This window comes from Psammomys obesus, unplaced genomic scaffold (assembly GCF_907164565.1).
Source record: "Psammomys obesus unplaced genomic scaffold, mPsaObe1.curated_primary_1811, whole genome shotgun sequence".
Taxonomy (NCBI): domain Eukaryota; kingdom Metazoa; phylum Chordata; class Mammalia; order Rodentia; family Muridae; genus Psammomys; species Psammomys obesus.
Genome location: NW_026596155.1, coordinates 5,919,768 through 5,940,354, shown reverse-complemented (window position 1 = coordinate 5,940,354; position 20,587 = coordinate 5,919,768). Strand labels below are relative to the sequence as shown.

The 20,587-nt window shown below is 38.0% G+C and overlaps 1 protein-coding gene across 2 annotated transcripts in view; it reads left to right on the top strand.

Annotated features, from left to right (window-relative positions):
* Cfap299 (cilia and flagella associated protein 299) overlaps window positions 1-20,587 on the top strand; it is a 555,552-nt gene that overhangs the window by 112,312 nt on the left and 422,653 nt on the right. The window lies entirely within an intron of this gene.

Genomic DNA, 20,587 nt, shown 5'->3' with positions numbered 1-20,587 from the left:
CCCAGAGACTCATATTCCAACCAAGGACTATTCGTGGAGATGACCTGGAACCCCTGCACAGGTGTAGCCCATGGCAGTTCAGTGTCCAAGTGGGTTACATAGTAATGGGAAGAGGGACTGCCTCTGACATAATCTGATTGGCCTGCTTGTTGATCACTTCCCCCTGAGGGGGGAGCAGCCTTATCAGGCCACAGTAGAGGACAATGCAGCCACTTTTGATGAGAACTGATAGACTAAGATCAGAAAGAAGAGGAGAACCTCCCCTATCAGTGGACTTGGGGAGTGGCATGCATTCAGAAAGGGGAGGGAGGGTGGGATCGGGAGGGGAGGAGAGAGGGGCTTATGGGGGGATACAAAATGAATAAAGTGTAATTAATAAAAAATTAAAAAAAATACACTTCTTAACTCAAGAAAATTTGCCTAAATATTTGAATTTTAGATAGGAAAAAAAAAATCTTTGTATTGGTAGTAGTAAGTGAATTTCATGGACACCTGGAATGTTTACACATTGTGGCAAGACTTGAGAGACCAAAAAAATCTCACTGCCTGTTGCCAGAAGATTAAAACACATGTTCTGATTTACACAAGCCAAATATCTGCTAATGGTTTTATCCCATTTTTTTAAGCAGTTGTACCTAGCTGTAGCATTTAATGTGTGCAGAGAAATACCTGGCTAATGAAGTATGTACTAGGGCATTTTCCTTAAGAACCAGTTAATGAAAAACTTCTGTGTTCTTTCTTCCACTGGGCTTGGGCTCCCTCATGGCACTGCATCAAAAATCTTCAACGGAAAGCACCCAAGATGTAGCTGTGAAGACGAAGCCAGCCATTGTATATCGTGTGAAAAGGTGAACTGAAGAATCATGAAGTTTTATTGGTGCTTGGGGCAAATGTCAATTTATAATCTTGGCAGCTCCAAATCAGAAGCGATTTAGGGATGTGCAAAGAGAGGTTCTCAACTGGATGGACACAGAACTAAAGCACAGTGGTTGATTGGTGGCTGCAGTTATGTGGTTCTTATGAACCCTTATGTGGTTCTTTCCTAAGGGAAAACCAGTAGTTGTATAGATAGGTGTCTGCTTCAGTGTAGTTGGACTGAGGAGTTGTCTTCCTGTAATATAAACATTTACAAGCAATAGCTCAAGTTCAGTCTCTCTTACTTTCCTGCTTTAAGCAAAGTTTAAGGTTATCTAAACTTAACTAGCTGTATTTGCTTAGTGCTTTCTCAGAACTTGTTGTCATTTTAATTTAAGTTAACAATTTGATAAATTATTTCAAAAATTACCTTGTCAAAATATTTCATAGCTCTCAAAATGCTTTTCTAGTTATAGTGTTTGAATTAAATTCAAAAATTCTCCTTCTGTTTTGTTTTGAGCATTTGCTTTTCAACTCAGTCTACAGAATTCTCAACATAAAATGTACTTGCCCTTAAAATACTTTAAAGTTCATCATCTATATATAGGACTGGGCATGGCAGCACACACCTTTAATCCCTATGCCAGGGAGATTTCTGTGCTTTTGGTGCCAACTTGATCTACATAGTGGGTTCCTGGCCCATCGGCCCTACTTAGGGAGACTTTGCCTCAAAAACATAAAACCTACATTACTTTAAGTCTAAAATCACATAAACAAGAAGTTGCTATTGTTAAAAACTAGGAGATGTCAAAAGATTGTGTTCATCATTCCCAGAAAAAAAAACATTAGAAAGCCAAACAGACATATTTTCAGACTGTTAGTTTGTAATCCATATGAGCACAGATGTTTTTCTTCATGACATAGTATCGTGTTTGACAGCTGGGAAGGCCCAGTCTTAACCCTGCTTGCAAGAACCAGCACTGTGGAACAAGCTTGCCATCTGTTGAGGTAGGCGTGTGTGAATTTTGGGTTTCACCAGTAAACCCTTTCTTGATGCAGTGCGCTTCATCAAAAAAGGAGGGTGGAATTGTGAAATTGCTTTGAGAATATTCTCCTATGCCACAAAACCAAAATAATGTGATAAAATGATCAACAATCACCATAAACCTCCCTGAAATGCATAGAAAATAGTCAAATATTTCCAAATCCAGATATTTTAGTTGATTCTTCAATTTAACAGACTTGAAAATGAATGCAGATTTGTACTTAACTTAGCTAATGGCACTGAGTAAACCCTTTTATTGGTTTTTCAAAATATATATGATTTTGTTAATGTAATATTTTTTTTTCCTGAAAGAATTTACATTAATGACTACAGCCTCTAAATGCTGACAACAAGTTTTAAAAGTAGAAAGAAACGCCTAGAATGATAGTGTGGTATCAGTGTTCCCATTGTTTTCTCATCTGCCTAATGGATCTTCATGAGTCTGTAAGGTGTCATTGTCCTCACATATGTGTAAAATGTCCTCACACATCTATATGTCGGCATGCTGTCATTGTCCCCTTTTTTTGAAAAGCAAGGCAATCATCAATGCTGAAGCCAAAACAATAAACTTACCCTGTTATACATTGTTAATTTCAGTTACTGTGTAACCACAATGGCCCAATAAAGAGTTACTGAAGAAGCAATATATAAAAAAATGACTTTCACTAAAACACCTGAATAATATTCACTGAATTTACTCAATAGACAGCATTATTATATTAATCAACACATCCTATAAAATAGGAATAAATAGTTTGTTTACCTGAAAGCATATACCTGAAGTAAATTTTAATGAAAAAATATATGCACAGTCTCAGTTGAAAAATTTCCTTGTGATATTTGTCATATTCTCTAGGAAAAAATTATGAAACAAAATTCTTTTATTTTTTTCAATATGAATGGAAGTGTATTATGGAAAAAACTAATTGCAAATTTCAGTTTCAACTAAAGTATCCACTTTATAAACACCACTATTCTTGTTTCAGTGTATATACCTTTATGATGTATGTATGGGGGAAGAGAAACATTTATCTAGTATGTCTTATTCAAAAAATATTTCAGGATAAAAACAGTCTAACTTGATAGGACCTTCTTAACAAAAATAATCTCAGGTAAAATATGTAGAAAGATTGCAATCATTAATAAACTATATTTAAAATTTCTCAACTATATAGTCTCACACCCACCTGCTATCACTATGTAGCCCAGGCTGTCTCTGACTTCACAATCTTATTACATTATATCTGAGATTACACACATACTCATGCCTGACTCTAAGGATTTATTTGTTCCTTACTGTGTATTTTTCTATATTATTATTATTAATTACAATTTATTCACTTTGTATCTTGCTGTAGCCCCCTCCCTTATCTCCCCATGGTCCCACCTTCCTTCCCACTTCCTTGTCTATGTCCCTAATCCACTGATAGGAGAAGTCTTCCTCCCCTACTATCTGACCCTAGGCTATAAGGTCTCAAAAGGACTAGCTGGATCCTCTTTCTCTGTGGCCTAGTAAAGCCACTTCACCAGGGAGACGTGATCAAAGAACAGGCAACCAAATTTGTGTCAGAAACTGCCCCTGTTCCCCTTATTGGGGAACTCCCATGGGGTTGAGCTGCCCATGGGCTACATCTGAGCAAGGGGTCTAGGTCTTCTCCATGCATGGTCCTAGTGCCTTAGCTGATGATACTCTAGCTTTAATGCTTGTGATGAAGGAATTATGGTATTTGAAACATCCTTTGAACTTGGAGTGTCACCACAGGCTTGTGGCTTGCTTGCTTCCCACCCAGGGGTGCTATTTAGGAGAACAGGAGGGTGAGTCCTTAAGAATTACCTTCTGCTGCTCTCTTTGCTTCCTGGTCTGCCATGGTGTGAAAAGACTTTGCTTCAGCCTCTTGCCATGAGCTGCTCTGCAGGCCTTTCCTGTTAAGATGGACGAAACTCCCTGAAACATTGAACCCAATCCACCTTCCCCTTTAGGTATTTTGCTAAGTATTGTGCCACATGGCGAGTGGCTAACACAAAACTTATTAGCTAATCTTTGACATAATTAGATTAGTGACCTTAAGTCTTACTTGCTTCATCTAAACCAGTGTTTTTGTACTTGGTATCCACAAGCCAGTAGTAGTAATGAAGATATTTTGTTGAATTTCCTGTGAAGGACACTGGCTACCTCTCTATTTTAGTAGATATTTTCTAAGACCAGTGGCTTCCTTATCTGGTGATTCCATACCCATAGGGATGACTTCTGTGGCCAGATTGTCCCTGTACTGCTCCACAGTGCTTCTGAGATGCAAAGGCTGAGAAGCAGTTGTTCTTCAGCCCTTGTTTCCAGATTAGGTTGGGAAGTGTGTCGTTTCCCACTGCTAAGGGAGCACTCCACAGCTTTAAGGCCTGCAGGCCATCTTGGATGTGATTGCCAAAACTGACAGCTGTAGCCCTTACATTCTTCTCTTAGAGAAAAGACACTGATTGGATTGATCGGCACAAACAGTGTAACGGAAAGAGATGTGTCTTCTCTTACTTGGTGAGGGTTCTGATGTATCTCTGCATTCAGGTGACACAGGTCTCCATTAACCTGCCTCTTGTTAACCACAGGCCACCTGAATTTTTAGGAAACAGAGATGAAGTGATGATGTCAGATAAGTGAGTTGGCTCCATGGATAAAATTGTTGCCATACAAGCATGGTTATACATGCCATACAAGTAGTGACCCAGTTTCACTACTGAGAACCTGAAGTGAAGACCAACTGCTAAAAGTTGTACTTTGGCCTACACACACACACACACACACACACACACACACACACACACCCTGAAAATTTAAAACATGAATTAAAATAATGTACATAATAATTTAGATGCAAAAATATCATTTCCTATTGAAATAAGAGTTTGTGAAGAGCTAGCTCCCTATGAATTTTAAAATGTATCAGAAATAGACTGAACAAACAGAGCCTGCAGAACAGGGTAAGAGACTCTGTAGAGATAAATCATGAGAAATTCCAGATTAAAAAATCTCAATCAATGGTCCTGGAATATTGTCTCAGAGAGATATGGCTAAATTGTAATTGCAATCAAGCAACTTCATGAGTGTTTACTGAACATTACTTACCCCTTTGCCAGGTAAAGAGACAGTAGAACCCAAAAGGCATGTTTTCCTGTTTCAACCAATGAAGTGTGTTTTCTAAAGGAAAACTGAGAAGAAAGGAAATACTCAACATTGAATCTGGCTTTGGGTACAGAGCCTCTGTTATCCCCATGTTGGTCCAAAAAGGTGCTTGCTATGATATGGGATCTGTCTGCTGGCCTCAGGCCTTCTAGACAAACATTGTCTGCTTGGATTATTTATATAAATTTCTCATTACACTTACCATATTACTTGTCCATAAAGAATAATTGTAATTATTTAGCTTGAACAGAAAGAGTCAGTTGGATCCATGGTGGTTGTGTCTTTTCTGAACAATTCTCAATTTATTGTTCATTCAGGGCTTTGTTATTAGGTCTCTGGTAGGTGGATGATGAAAACTGTAGTTCTCCAATAAGATATGTTCAAGGATACTTTATCATTAAAATAAAACAATTTCACATCACAGTAAGTATGACTGGCTGCTGCTTTTCAAGTGGCTGCTATTCCTAATGCATTATTAATATTAGCCCCAAAGATGGTAGTTTTCTCCATTGTCAACCAAAAGAGTATTGTCCATGTCAGCAATCTCCTTTAAGGAAGTATTGCATGCTTTATATAAGCATTTGAATGAACAAATCAGGTTTTCAATTCTAAGAATGATTTAATCACTCATAAATAGACAAAATACATTGGACTCTGTAATCTATCAGTTAAAAGTGTTCATGAAAGTAGCTTAAATCAAGCTTAAAACTGTGCATCCCATTTGTGGAAGAAATTTAGAAATAAAAACGTTACTAAAATATGTCATATGAATAACCTATATTTATATTGTGTGTGTGCTTGTATACTCAAATACTGCAACCCTTTACTAAATAAAATATTAAGTAATCCAGATATTTTCTATATAAGGAACAGCATTGCTGTGTTTACTTAAACACAGTGTTATGAAGCACACTTGTTTGTGAAATAATTTCAGAAAAGTTTGTGTGTGTGTGTGTGTGTGTGTGTGTGTGTGTGCTTGTGTGTGAGTTTATGTTTCCAAATTTCATAGAGTGAGGCCTTTGATAATGCAGAGTTAAGAAGAATCAATGATAGGGAGGAGCAGTCCTGTTATGCCACAGAGGAGGGCTTTGCAGCCAGTCCTGAAGATACCTGATAAAACAGGATCAGATGAATGGGGAGGAGGTCCCCCCCATCAGTGGACTTAGAAAGGGGCACGGTGGAGATGAGGGAGGGAGGGAAGGACTGGGAGGGAATGAGGGAGCGGGACACAGCTGGGATACAGAGTTAATAAAATGTAACTGATAAGAAAAAAATATAATTCAAAAAAAATTTTTTAGGGGTTCTAAGGCTATTTAAGTTATTCACCTGATCTTGATTTAAGTAAGTGGAATCTATCAAGAAAACCATCCATTTCATTTAGTTTCCAATTTTTGTAGGGTACAGGCTTTTGAAGTAAGAATTGATGATTCTTTGGATTTTCAGAGTGTCTGTTGTAATGTGCCCATTTTCATTTATGATTTTGTTAATCTGAACATTGTCTCTCTGCCTTTTAGTTAGTTTGGCTAAGGGCTTATCTATCTTGTTGATTTTCTCAAAGAACCAGCTCTTCGTTTTGTGGATTCTTTGTATTGTTCTCTTTGTTTCTAATTTATTGATTTCAGTCCTGAATTTGATTATTTCCTGCCATCTATGCCTCTTAAGTGTGTTTGCTTCTTTTTATTCAGGACCTTTCAGGTGTGCTGTTAAGTTGCTAGTATAAAATCTTTCCTAGTTCTTTATAAAGGAACTTAGTGCTATGAACTTTCCTCTTAGCACTGCCTTCATTGTGTCTCATAAGTTTGGTATGTCGTGCCTATATTTTCACTTAATTTTAGAAAGTCTTTAATTTCTTTCTTTCTTCCTTGACCAAGTGGTCATTATGTAGAGTTGTTCAGTGTCCATTAGTTTGTATCCTTTCTGTTGTGTTTGTTGTTGTTGAAGTGCAGCTTCAATCCATGGTGATTTGAAAAGATACAAGAGGTTATTTCAATTTTCTTGTATTGGTTCAGGCTAGCTTTGTGACTCTATGGTCAGTTTTGGAAAAGGTTTTGTGAGGTGCTGAGAAGAATGTATATTCTTTTGTGTCTGTGTGTGGTTTTGACTTCTTTGTCAAAAATCAAGTATCTGTTGGTATATGGGTTTATTTCTGGGTCTTCTATTTCATTGCATTGATTGACCTGTTTTTTATGCCAATGCTAGGCAGTTTTATTATTCTTGCTCTGTAATAAAGCTTAAAATCAGGGATAGTAATACTTCAGAAGTTCCTTTTCTTTACAGGATTGTTCTACCTTTTCTTTGTTTTTGTTTTGTTTTGTTTTATTTTTTTTTTGAGTTCTCTGATACTTTGGGGTCACTTATGTATACTATCATATCATCTATAAATATTGATACATTGACTTCTTCCTATCCAATTTGTATTCCCTTGATCTCATTTAGTTGTTTTATTGCTCTGACTAGAATTTCCAGTACTATAGTGAAAAAATATGGAAAGAGTGGACAGCCTTGTCTTGTTCTTGATTTTAGTGGAATTCTTTTAAGTTTATGTCCATTGTTGAGCGTGGGTGTTGAAGTCTTCCACTATTAATGTGTGGGATTTGATGTATGATTTAATTTTTAGTAATGTTTCTTTTACAAATATGTGTAACCTTGTATTTGGGGCATAGATGTTGAGAATTGTGATGTCATCTTGGTGGTTTTTTTTTTATTAGTATGAAGTGTCCTTTCCTATCTCCTTTGATTAATTTTCATCGTTAGTTTATTTTATTAGATACTGGAATGGGTACTTAGCTTGCTTCTTGGGACCATTTGCTTGGAAAATCTTTTCTTAGGCTTTTACTCTTAAGTAATGTCTATCTTTGTTGCTGAGTTTTGTTTCTTGTATGCAGCAGACTGATAGATCCAGTTTTTACATCCATTCTGTTGGTCAGTATCTTTTTATTCAGAAATTGAGTCCATTGATGCCGAATAATATAATCACTAATGATTGTTAATTCATGTTATTTTAATATTGTTGATTGTGTGTGCATGTGTCTGTGTGTGTGTTTCCTTCTTGACTTTTGTTTTTGCTGCAGTGGAGTTATTTCCTGTGTTTTTCTTAGGTATAGTTAACCTCCTTAGTTTGGAGTTTTCCTTCTAGTATCTTCTGAAAGGCAGGATTTGTGTATAGATATTGTTTAAATTTGGTTTTGTTATTGAATATTGTATTTTCTTCATCTGATTGAAAATTTTGCTGGGTATAATAGTCTGGGCTGATATCTCTGGTCTTTTAGGCTCTGCAAGACATTTTCCAAGGCACTTCTTTCTTTTAGAATTTCTGTTGAGAAGTCATGTGTAATTATGATAGGTCTGCCTTTATATATTACTTGTTTTTTTTCCCCTTGCAGCTTTTAATATTCTTTCTTTGTTCTATACTTTTAGTGTTTTGAATATTATGTGGCAGGAGAATTTTCTTTTCTGCTTCAATCTTTTTTTGTGTTCTGTAAGCTTCTTGTATGTTTGTAGGCATCTCTTCCTTAAGGTTGGGAAATTTTTCTTCTATGTTTTTGTTGAAAATGTTTTATGGTTCTCAGTGCTTGGAATCTTCTTTTTCTTCTATTCCTATTATTCTTAGTTTTCATCTTTTCATAGTGCTCCTGATTTCTTGGATGTTTTGTTTCAGGAAATGTTTAAATTTATCATTTATACTTTAACTAATGTATTGAGTTCTTCCATCGTATCTTCTACGCCTGAGATTCTCTCCTCCATCTCTTGTATTTTTTTGGTGATACTTTGTAGTTCTTGTTTTTCTCCTTAAGTTTTTAATCTCCAGCATTCCCTCAGTTTGTGTTTGCTTTATTGTTTGCATATCCATTTTCAGGTCTTGAACCATTTTATTCATTTCCTTCACCTATTTAATTGTATTTTCCTGTGTTTCCTTATGGGATTTATTTGTTTCATCTAAAGGCCTCTATCATCTTCCTATGGATAGATTTAAGGTCATTTCCTGGTATTTCAGCTGTGTTAGGATATCCAGATATTTCTGTAGTAGGATAGCTGCATTCTGGTGGTGCCATGTTGCTCTCTGGCTATTCTTGGTTGTTTTCTCATGCTGGCCTTTAGCCATCTGGTCATCTCTGGTATTGGCTGGGTGTTTCTTGTGCCTGCAAGACTCCTTGTGAAAGTGGGTAGAGCCCCGGGCTGGAGGGTAGATGATCCAGGGGACCTGGAGCCTTTCTCACGAAGGTGTGTAGATTCCTGGGCTGGATATGGAACTCAGAGACTAGCCTGCAGCTTTCCTCTGCTGGCTATGTCCTGGTTGGATCTTTGGGCAGGGGACTGTGGTAGAGGCTTCTAACCTGGGGTTCAGCTAGGAGAATCTCTTTGGGAAGGTGACTCAGTGTGCCATGGGCCGGAGGCTGGAACTGTTGTAGTGTCAGAGGCTTGGTTCATTGTTATCATGGTGGGAACATGGTGGTATGCAGGCAGACGTGGTAATAGAGAGTTCTGCATCTGGAGCCACAGGCAGCAGGAAAAGACCTCAATATATCCTAATTTTGAAAGTAGCAGATTACTTGAGTCTCACCTTGTTCTTCATACAAATTACTTTTTCTGTTCTTCCTATCTCAGTCAATATTATCAGCATTATTGATCAGCTGAATTGTTTTAAAGGGAATGTAGATTCTTCCCTTATTCACATCTTTCACATCCAACATATCAGAAAAATCTACTGGTTCTATCTTCAAAAGGTACCTCAAGCCTTTCAAATTCTCCTCAACTCTGCTATCCTGCACTGTTGCCATGCTAGTACCCTAACTGATTTCATTCCTTGACTCTACTTTCTCTCTCTCCTCCCCTCTCCTTTCCTCTCCTCCCCTCCCCTTTTCCCTTTTCTTTCCTCCTCTCTCCTCTCCTCTCTTCTCTAGTCTGTATCAACTACATTCCTATATTTAAGTGATTAGAACATAATACATATTCAATATTTGTGGAATTAACTGGTTGATATATGTTATAAAGACTCAGAAATGGTAACGTAAGTATCTACAACAATGGCAATGTATTAATTCCAGTGTATTTAATTCCAACACTTTTCTCATTAGGAAGAGATGTATCCATATTTGTTTAATAAGATGAAAATTTAAATTTATATGCTACATGTTATTTCATTGTGATGAGGAATATGTACAACATTTATACAAATCTAATATTCCTCCAAGATGATAAAATTTAGCATAATATGTTATACTGAAGGTGGTAAGAAAGGGAAGGAAGACTGTTTAATTTGGCTGAAGTTCTCCTTTCTTTCCTAAGTTATTCTTACATGATTTACTTTTCTTGAAAATAAGATTTACAATGAGAACAAATTTTACCTCTATTTAAAATAAGCCTTTATGAAATCACATAAAGAAATATTATAAGCACATTTAGCAGCCAATCCTTGCTCATTGTAAAGTTGTTAATGGAAGTTCAAAATTATAGTTGGCAATTTTCTTTTTGTTTAGAGAAAATTCCTACATTTTCTACTTAGGTGATATTACAGATGACCTCAAAACTTTCTTTTGTCAAAAGTTCTCAAAGTAGACAGCAGACAGTGGGTGGAGTCATTGGGAGTGGTGTGTGTACATGTGTGATCCTACTGTAAGGAAGGTAGAGGCAAGAGGAGAAAGTGTTCAAAGCCAGACTCTTCTTTGGAGGGAGTTGAAGGTCAGCCTGGGCAACATGATTGTCTGCTTCAAAACAAAATGAAAGCTGTATTTCTCTATGGTAGGCAATTCCAGTCACTTAACAATGAAGGTGGTGGGAGCCATGAGGGTCCCCGGTCCCTAGAAACTGCCGCCTCTTCTGTAGTGCATGGAGAGTAACTCTCTCCATTCTTTGTTTTACCAGTTTCTACTTGAGAGAGCTAATTAAAAGCTATCGCCTAATAGTTTACATTTAGGAGCCCCACTGTCTCTTATTAAAATTTAATCTGGAGCTCTAAATCTGTGCAAGCTGTACTGTATTAATAAAATTAGTCTCCAGTTTAGTGCTTTCAGTTGCAGTGCTCTATTAGCTCCATGTATTTAATCATCTCATTTCTTGGAATAACCTCTTATTTTTTTTTTTGTTGAAATGGCTGTCAAACCCATGATAAATTTATTCTTAGATGGTTTAATATTTGTGGTATTTGTCATTATATTTAATAAATCTTTAATTTCATCCGATAGAAATACAAGTTCCATCTGTCTCACACATGCATCCTACTCAGCATCTGTTTCCAATGCTCTTAAGTAAGACACCAACAACGTCACAATATTGGTACAATTTGCTCTGGACCAGCTTCTAAAATCTTAACCAGAGGAAGTGATTTTATTCCTTTATTTTATAATTTTTATTTTTTTATATTAATCAGAAGACATTTACTTTGTATCCCAGCTGTAGCCCCTCCCTCATTCCCTCCCAATCCTACCCTCCCTCATCTCCTCCCTGATAGGGGATGTCCACTGATAGGGGACGTCCTCTTCCCCTTCCATCTGACCCTAGCTTATCAGGTATTTTCAGAACTGGCTGCAATATCCTCCCCTGAGGCCTAGCAAGGCTGCTCCTCCCTTCGGGGTGGGGGGTGAGGTCAAAGAGCCAGCCATTGAGCTCATGTCAGAGACAGTCCCTGTTCCCCTTACTAGGGAAACCCACTTGGATACTGAACTACCATGGTCTACATCCGAGCAGGGGTTCTAGGTTATATCACTACATGGTCCTTGGTTGGATAAACAGTCTCATAAAAGACCCCTGTGCCATGATATATTTGGTCCTTGTGGAGCTCCTGTCCTCTCCAGGTCATACTAACTCCCCCTTCTTTCATATGATTCCCGGCACTCTGCCGAAGATTTGGTTATGAGTCTCAACATCTGCTTTGATACACTACTAGGTAGAGTCTTTCAGAGGCCCTCTGTGGTAGGCTCCTGCCCTGTTATTTGTTTTCTCCTACTTCCAATGTCCATTCCATCTGTCTTTCTAAGTGAGGATTGATCATCTTAACCTGGGTCCTCTTTCCTGTTTATCTTCTTTAGGTGTACAGATTTTAGTATGTTTATCCTATCTTATAGGTCTAGTACCCCTTCTTTAAAAAAAAAAACAAACTTTTTTTGCCCTCACCAGCCTCCTACATGGTCAGTGTAGCATTTTGGATTCACTGGATCCTTAAAGTCCTCCAAATTACTGTTCAACCAAGTGGAAGGTGATTTTATTCATTTAGAAAAGAATGTAGGTAAATATATGCTAATATGCCAGCTGTCTAAGATTATCCTAATTGTTTTACTATAGTAGAATTTTAATAAAGCCCACTGAAGCGTGCACACTGGCAGTCATAGCATATCAAGTTAAGCAAATTAGTGGTCAGTGTTTCTGATAATTTGTAGTATAACTGGATCCCAGAGTCCACTTGAAACATTTACTACATTTTAAATTTATCTTGTACTGAAATGGGTACATGCATTCTATAGAGCACTTGTAGATATCAGAGGACAGCTCATGGGAGTCCCTTCTCTCCAATGCATGGGGCTCACTTATCAAGCTCAGGTCAACAGTCTTGATGGCAGCTACCATTGCTCTCTGAAATATCTCACCAGCTTCCACTTGTGTGAACCTGCTTGTGAAGCTCTTCTACTGCTGCCTCGCATTCTCTCATCTGCTTCTTCGCTTCCACTTGGCATGTTTTTTGTTTTTGTTTTGTTTTTGGTATATTTCTTTTGACTTTAGGAGGACTCTAACTTGAAAATTTTTCTTTGAAATTGAAGTCATTTCCATCTTCCCTGTCCTTTCTCTAACTATTTCCATGCACCCTTCCCCTCGATCTTTTTTAAAATCATGGTCTCTGTTTTTAATTCTTATTGCACACATATGCACACACAGCAACAATATATGTGAATATATATATATATATATTCCTAAATATGTAAATATAACCTGTGTTGTCATTATGAATTATGAACTTACTTGTCTGAATTTGATTTAAGGGATTACTGTTTGGTATGGTAGAGCATCTCTTGAAAATACTAATATAATGAACCTTAAAAGAGTTCCACATAGGCCTATTGAGTCTGTATAAATGTGCAAGGGAATAGAAGGATTTTCCCAAAGTGATAAATGATGAGTAAGAGCTGCTCACCAGGAAAAAAAAACAAAAAACAAACAAACAAAAAAACAAACTTGGAAGAGGGAGGTCAATGCAGACAGAGATCAGAGCAAATCAGTCTCAAGTGTTCTCTTACACATAAGGGACATTTAGCAGAAACGTGAGGTTGGCTTTGGCAGAGGAAATTACCTTGAGGTCAGAATGTGAACTCCCATGAGTGCTATGCTAAAAGGTTTTAACCTTGCTTTGTAGAGTATCAGTTAAGATTGAAGCGTTTTATTAAGAGATTAGAACCATCAAAATAATGCTTTTTAGTTCAGTTTTAGGTAGAATGCAAGAATCTCACTTGATCTGCTTTTCTGTGAAATTATGGTGACCTCTGCTTTCAGCTCACAATTCTGTCTGGCAATCTCCCAACCTACCCCTTGTCACACAGAATAGAATCTTTCTTTGGTTTTGAAATTTTATTTCTTATTTTCTGCTTGGAGATGAATTCAGATGTGTTTATTTTATACTGTCTTCCTTACAACAGTGTGAGAGATGACATTTAGATGTAAGAAATAAGAATGACACTGTCCTCTATTGCATCTTTACATATAAAACACTGGTATTCATGAACGCCCAGACTGAGTTGGATGGGTACTTTTTAATGTCCGTTTTTATTTTAAGAAGTTTTTGTAATTCTAACTCCAGATGAGGCCTTCAGACACTGATGCCTGAGCAAGAAATTCCTGGGTGTGGGGAAAATTTTTCAATATTTATGTGGCAATTGTTGGAGTCAGAGGCAATCACATACATACAAAGATAATAACACTGGAGTCAAGTTAGTGTGTTTGTCTGTGGAGAGTAGCTGAATCACAGCCCAGGGCTCATTGTGCTGATAAATGCTGCAGATGAAATTTGTAGAACTCTGATTGTTTTAATTTCCTTTCATGAATTCAGAGAAAAAGAGAAGCTGTGGAAGAAACTTTGGTTGCTCTGTGGTTTGAATTGATTGATGTTGCATTGACTAGTAGGGTAATGTAAAGAATCCAGGTAGCTCTTAGTAAATTTTGAAGTGGGCAAATTGATATTTGCTCACATTTTTTATTTGCCTCAAAGCTCTTTTAATAATATCAAATAACTCTTTTTTTTAGTCTTGTCTTGTAAACTTCTATTCATGTTTACCTAAGAAGCAAATACAGGTGATGTGCAAACATAAACAGATAAAGGTGAGTTATGGTGGTGCTATAGCTGTTGAATTCATTGTCGAGTTCATAGAGTTTTAGTACAAGATACACAAAGAATCTAGCCATCCGCCTACCCATAGTTAACTGAACTCCATGAAGTAAATTCTAAGACCATTATTTTACATGATAAAATGTACCACTGATGTTATTTGCATGTTAATTGAAAAGTGGATTTATTCAGATTAAAAGAAAATTTTCTCTTAATCATTTTAACAGAATTCCAGTTTTTGTTTGTTTGTTTTTTTATCATTTCAAGATCTAGACATGCAGCCTCTCCTCTCTTTCACACCTGTTCATGGAGGTTCCTCTCTTCATTTATAGTAAGCATGTGTGCATGTCTGGGTCCTGGTGCTCGGGGAGGGAGCTGTCATCTTCAGCTCAGTTGTTCAGATGTTCAAGGCAGGGTTACAGGTGAGATCAGTGATACAGTTCTAAATTTATGACAGGAGTGATAGTCCTTAAATTCTCACAGGGTCTTTTTTCTCTTTTATGTTCCTAAGGCATATGATTTCAAAAACTGTTAGTGCATTTGGGACCTTTATAACTTCGCCCTATAAAAGGAATGAAGGCTGCTTTTCAAGACAGCAGTGCTGCCTGGATTTTTAGCACTAGCATTGCTTTCTCGGGGATATGAAAATCTTTTGGAAAGTTAATGTTCAGCTGAAGTGCTAACCTATCACCACGAGTCATGCTGATTATATCTCAAAAAGAGACGTCAGTCTGGTATTCTGTTTTCTTTGCCTGCTCTGATTTAATCTAATTTCCATTTTGGGTATCATTTCTGCCAATTGTGTCCTGAGTGCTTTCCCTGCTTTCTCTTCAAGCGCTCAGTGCTATTTTCTTTCTTTAAAGTGTCATAAATATATTATAGATACAAAAGCTAGGCCTTGGTGCTAGGCTCTTAGGTTCTAGAAGCTCTACTCACCAGGGAATTATATTGGGTTTCCTTCACTTAACATGATAAATTGTAACTGATTTTCATGTACAGAGAGATGACACTTAAAATAAGTTGTATCCTTATACTCTACACTGTAATTATTCAGGCTCAAAATAACTTTAATTATACTAGCTGGACACATTCTAAAAGTTGGTCTCAGCTGGTATGCAAGAATAATCCATAATTGAAACCTTACATGTTATGTCATGTCCACTGTATCCAAGGCAAAAGTTGAAAAAAAAAAACCCTATATTTAGATTGTACTGAAAAAAAGTGTGTTATTTCCTTAGAGGAAAGGAGTTAGTATGAATTTCACTTTTTCATACTAATACATTCATGTCCTGAAATTAGCAACACCTCTGTGAGTGTGGGCATGTATGTGTGTGTGCATCTACACATGTTAATGTGTGCACATATGCGCATATATGTGCATGCATGCCTATATGGGGGGGGTTGCATGCCGGAAAATATGAGTGTGTACACACACCTCTGTGACTGTATGTGGAATCCAAATCAGAATGTCAAAAGTCTTTTATCATTTTTTGTGTTACTGGAAGCTTGCCATTTCTCTTAGGCTGAATGGCCAGCAAGCTCTTGGGATCTGCCAGTCTCTGTGACTAGCTTTTTTTTTTTTTTTTTTTTTTTTTTTTTTGTGGGTTCTGGGGATTCAAACTCAGGCTCTTATGTTTGCAAAGGAAGTACTTACCCACAGAGCCATCTACCCAGACTCTACGTTGACATTTTATTGATTTGATCATCTCCACCCCCAAGGTTTTGATAGTGATGGGTCAAGCCCTGGGCCACAAGTGTGATAGCCAAACACTCAAATGGTGAGTTGCACCTTAGCCCCATTTCTACTTTTTACGTTTTAATTTGTCAATACACCGACCAACATGTAAATTGCTTCAGTGATTGGCTGTCAGCTGATGTCTTGGTGTATCAGGGGACATTTGGGGAGCAGTGTTTACACACATTGAGACAGGTGATTCTCAGAACAAGGATTTCGATCAGATATGGGGGAACAGCAACTAGCATTTGAATTACACAATGACCTTATGCCTACGGATGTTGGCACACACAGTAAATGGGCTTTCTTCATTTGTGTAATCAAGGCAGTCCCTCAAAATGTGTGGAGAAACCCATTTCCCAGGTGATTTGAGATTCTCTTAACTTGACAATTAAGGTTAGCCATCACAGTCCCTTACAAATAACTTTTTCATTTTGTGTTTTTCTCTCCAACATAATAAACATAATAGGAAAGAAATGTGCATCAAAAAGAATTCCATTTCATCAGCCCTGCTTGCCTTGCTCTTGTTAGAAGGTGCTTCTTTTATTTTGGGGCTGCTTATACTTTCAAGTGTTATCAATTAATTTGACCCCCCTATATAAAACTAATACCAAGGCTCTAGAGAAGGGTTGAGGTCATGAAAACACTGGAGAGAGAAAAAAAGAAAAAGCAAGAGAATATCTTGATTGAAAAGCATTGGGATGGAGATAGCAAGAAAGGAGGGGACATCTTTTGGCTTTGACCCAGTCTTAGGGAGTCCCTGAAAGAACAGTCACACACTTTACTTGCCTCCCTCCATGAGCTGAATGGAAAAGAACCTTCACAGCTTTAAACTTCCAGCAACCTAGAGCTTACTTTCATGGCAGAGCTGCGATTCACTGTAGACATGTTGGCGTGTCTAGGCCACTGGGCTGAGGCTGCTTGCAAATGCTTGCATGGTGTGGTGAACTTTGCAGTGACTAAGCAAATCCTTAGGTATTCAGTGCATTCATGAAAGTAGTAGAGGGAGATGGTAGACAGGACCTTATAGATGAAAGCTTGCTTTTCAGATATATAATCTCAGTTGAAATCTCTGATTTCTATATGAATCCCAAAGATGACTCAGTGGGTATGAGCATGGACCCCAGGCATGTACATGCCCCTTGGCAGCTAGACTCAGTTGTGAGCAAAATAGCCAGAGTTTAAATGAGTTCAGAAGTTAAATTATTACCCTAAATAGTGCTATTTTCTCAAACAGATGAACTTGTAACTGAAGCTTTGTACCTGCTTCACACATTTCCTTTCTTCACACATTGAAAGTCTTGGCTAATGCATATCCTTGGCTTGGAGAGCTGCAGCATTCACAGGAGAGTTGACAGCGTTTGCACAGCTGCATCCCAGGGACCATAAGGATGACATATGGCAAGACTTCATAAGGCTCTGATTGGCAAACATATCTTCTACGAGGACTGTGGAGGGGAGATTTCTCTGATTTTGTAGTTACCTGAGATCTGTATAAGAATAATTTACACACTCTAGGAGTTCATCAATACTTGATCATCAATACCAGGAGTTCCTGCCTGTTTTGTCTAGGAATGAAATAAAAGTCACATCCAGCAACTTTCAGGATTTCAGACCTAATACCAAGGAATTCCCCAGTTCATGTTGAATTGCCTCCTCCCCTCAATCTTTATAGGCCTCTTCTGGAACACAGATCTCCAGACACCAGAGCAGGCCAAATGACAAGTTGCCATAGAACAATATGACACGTGCTTGAGAGCCTTTTAGACCCAGAACCACAGCATTGCAGAGCTGAAAGTCAGCTCTAAAGGTTTAGCCCTTCTGGCATCTAACCCTGTTGATGATTTCCTGACCCCAGACAGGATTTTTTGTGACTAAGGAAGAGGATGAGGGTTTTAAACCACAGGATGTGATATAGTTGGACGTTGATACCTACACATGGCTGGTGTTAATTAGTTGCAGCATTTAAGCATAAAGTCTAAATATATGAAATTATTTTAGTTTAGATTTAAACACTGTATAAAAATTAACAGCAAGCCCTCTATATTTTATTAGCTTGTAGCATGCTAAAAATACATCATCAAATCTTTAATTTTTCTGGAAGTGTTTTAGAGTAGGCCTAAAAAGAGAGGACCAAATTATATTTATTTATTGACAGCTATATTCCGCTTATAGAGGAAACGGAGTTTTAATATGTGTGTGCTTTAAAGTGAGGTTGGGCTAAAATTCAAACTTTATAAATATCAGAATTTTCTATTTGCTCATGTGAATGTGGCCTGCAATCAAGAATGTATTACTATACATGTTTAAGAGTTTTCCTTAGCTAAGTCTTCAAATGTTGCACACACAGTGTGAATGTTGAAACCATATTCGGCTCTTACAAAGCTACATAGTTCTGAAGTGTCGTTACTAGCAGAAACATTTGTCATTGCTTGAAGAACATTATTCATTTCAGGTATGTAATTATTAGTGTTGTTCATCGTGAATGCTGTCATTAAATAGACTACAACAGAAGCAATCACTCACTTTTGAACATCTTTTTTTTAATAATTATCCTTTTTTAATCCAAAATATGAGACACATATTATTTCACTAATATAAGGACTGAGACTATGAATTGCTTAGAAATTCCCATGGCTTTGTCTCATCTTGTGGCCATTCTGTGCATTGCTGGCCTGCTGGAGCCAGCCAGCAGTCGAACAGTTCTTGAGTCAGGAGTGAAGATTAATATTATTTAAATAAACACACAGCACACAGGAAACTTTTTAAAGGTCCAGACTTGACAGCCACAGCAAAAGGCAGGCTGCTGCAGCAAGCAGTGCAAGCAGTGCAAGCAGCAAGTCTCAAGTCTCTGTCTCCTCCTCTGCCTCCAGCACTGTTTCCTAACATTTAGATTTCCCACATTATACTTGATTTTTGTGAAATCTTAGGTCTGGTTCACGCTCCACGTCCTCCAAGCTCTCTCCTCCAGCTCTGCTCTCCTAGTGCTCTCTCCTCGTGCTTTCTCCTCCCACTCACCTCCTGCTCTCTAGCTCCTCCCCTCTTTCCTGTCCTCTGGCTCCTCCCATTGCACAACATTGTATCTAGTTGCTTTATTTGTGTCCTGTTTACACAAGAGTTAGCTTTCTACAGTAACTGTAGGCCTGTCTTTTTATTGTAGAGTTTCTAAGCCAGAGTAGAAACATCTCAGAACAATGGTTTAAATTCCACAAGGAGCCTGAGGAAGAGGTGTGATCCTCACAAGCTATCCTACCTGCTGTCACAAACAAAAGGAGATGGACTTGCAAATTCTACCCTGCCTTTAGAGATGGTCTGGTAGGCACCGCTCCGGACACTGACCGAGACTTTTTTTTTATTCATACATACCACAGCATATACCTCATCTACCAAAAAAAAGAAAAACCAAAACCAAACCAAACCAAACAAACAAAAAAACCCAACAACAACAACAAAAAACTGGTGTTTTTTTCATTGGTCACAGATTCATCACCTACATGCCTATCTTCAGCAGAGTCAAAGGTGCAGCTCCAGGTATTCTGTGCTTAGCAGGACCCCATGTCTGACCTAATGCTGTTATCATCTTATTTTTTAAAGAAAGATTTATTTATTGTATTTTTTATGTATATGAGTATTTTGCCGATAGGTGCACCACAAGTTTATCTGGTCTCCAAAGATGCTTAAGAGGCCATCAGACACAATGGAACTGAAGCTATAGACAGTTACATGTCAGAATGAGTGCTGGAAACCAAACCCATGTAAATTACGTGGGAACCCTTTTCCCAGTGTCCCAAACAGAATTTTTTTCCTCTTCTGTGTTTCTGCTCTTAAAAACACCTGCTCCACGTGTGTTACCAGGTTACAGCCAGGTTAATTATTACCACCTCCTGTACTGACACGAGCTCCAGTTAGTGTTGGCGTTGGCGGAAGTGGAAAAGTAACCTGTTAGCAAAGTCAAGGTTGGTTCAGCAAATGGGGGCCAGTACAGCTGGACAGCCATATGCAAAACCTCAAAGAGATCCTCAACCTGTACCTCACAGCACACCCTGCTTGATGATGAGCTCACAGTGGGCACTGGGTGAGATGTGGAAGGTAATGCTACCTCACTCCTGTAGGAAAATGGGCTAGAAAAATCGATAGAATCTAGCATTCACAAAGCATGCACAGAAGCATGGAAAGGTGTGGCTGTGAAAGCTGAGGCACTGGTGGACAGTATCAGTGCTCATCTCTGAGAGTGCTCAGTGGATAAGGGTGCTTGCTGTCAAGGATCAGAACCAGAGCCTGGAATACACATGGTGGAAAGGGAGAACCAAGTCCTGCTAACCATGCTTTGGCCTTCATAAATACCGTGAGTGCTCATGACCCCCACCTTCGCCACTAAGTTCACATTTTCTTAGACTAGGTCCTGGTACTATATTATATTTTTTAATGAGCATCTTATTTTAAGGTATAGAATATTGATTTTTTAACCTTATA